Raw genomic sequence first — 1,427 nt, forward strand, 5'->3', positions numbered from 1 at the left:
GCTCGGCTACATGGTGGCAGGGGGGTGGGCAGGCGCACGTACCTGAACTCTAAAGTTCGCCTACAAAAAGGCTGCCATTGTTGCCCATTGTTGCCCATATAGAGCACATGGAGATCTGGTGTTACATGGCAACTGGCACCCATGTTAACTCATTGAATGCCAAGCTGTTTTCGGGAGCTTTGTCCAAGAGTGCCAGCAATCTACACCATTGTTGATGATTTTTGTACAGCCCCAGCATATTCTGTGTTATCGCTATGAACACATACAATAGCTTGATTACAGTGGTGGAGGAAGTACTGAACCTCAGTACTTAAGTAAAAGTACAAATACACAGAGAAATATTTACTTTAGTAAAAGTAAAAGTACCACAATGACAACCCTACTTAAGTAAAAGTAAAAAGTACCTGCTTTTAAATGTACTTTAAGTATTAAAAGTAAAAGTATTTGCATAATGATTTATTCTCTTAATATCTATATTCTAAAAGGAAAAATCAGTATGGGCTGTGGCATTTTAATTGAGCTAGTTTTAGGTTATACTCGACTAGATAGTTTTAAGTTAATGCAATTGTGCTTACCATCTGTGGTCCAGTTTACATTCTGACCTACAATTCTAGAGACTGTAATTCTGGTTATCTACTAGGGTGATCTGCTGAGTAATATCATTCAGCAAAACACGAGAGCCTGAAGTTTAACGGGGTAGACAAGGGAAACGTTGGGTGGATCGTAATGCCAATTATGCTGATTGAACAGAAAAGTTGCTGAGAAAGGTGTCTTTATGATTAAGTTCAGTTTCACTTGCGCAGACGCATAGACATTGAATGAGCGCTTACGTTACTACCCCCCAATTGTAGGCTATGCATCTTTATTTAATCACACACAAATAAGGAATATTTCCTAATCTAGAAAATGTTACGTTTTTTCCGGCCACCGGTTCATTAATAGTCTACCATTCATTTGTGCCGCAAATGATCAGACGTGTGACAGAAGCATGGGCATAGCCTGTAACTTCGCTGATCCGCGGATAGCAATCTCATCGGAGAGGAGGCCCTAACGCTGCAGATAACAGACAAGAGAAAGGCACCGAACACAGTTGCATGTACAGTGTAGCCATGGGTCTGGTGAATATAGCCTACCGAATGCAGATGGCTACAAGCTCACGCTTTGCCTGGTCTAGACTAGAAGCTTAAGTTTCTAAGAATGCACGTAGCGCTCCAGAATCTTTGGTAGCAACCCCCCGGTAAAACAAACGTGTTTGTCAGAGAGAAAAAAAAAACTTATCATAAAATGTATCGTAAAAAGGAACGATGGTGTTGTAGAAATGTAGCGGAGTAAAAGTACAGATAATTGCTGTAAAATGTAACGAAGTAAAAGTCAAAAGTATGCACTATAAATTTTACTTAAGTAAAGTACAAATACGTGGAAAATTT

The sequence above is a fragment of the Alosa sapidissima genome, chromosome 5 (assembly GCF_018492685.1).
Source record: "Alosa sapidissima isolate fAloSap1 chromosome 5, fAloSap1.pri, whole genome shotgun sequence".
NCBI classification, from domain to species: domain Eukaryota; kingdom Metazoa; phylum Chordata; class Actinopteri; order Clupeiformes; family Clupeidae; genus Alosa; species Alosa sapidissima.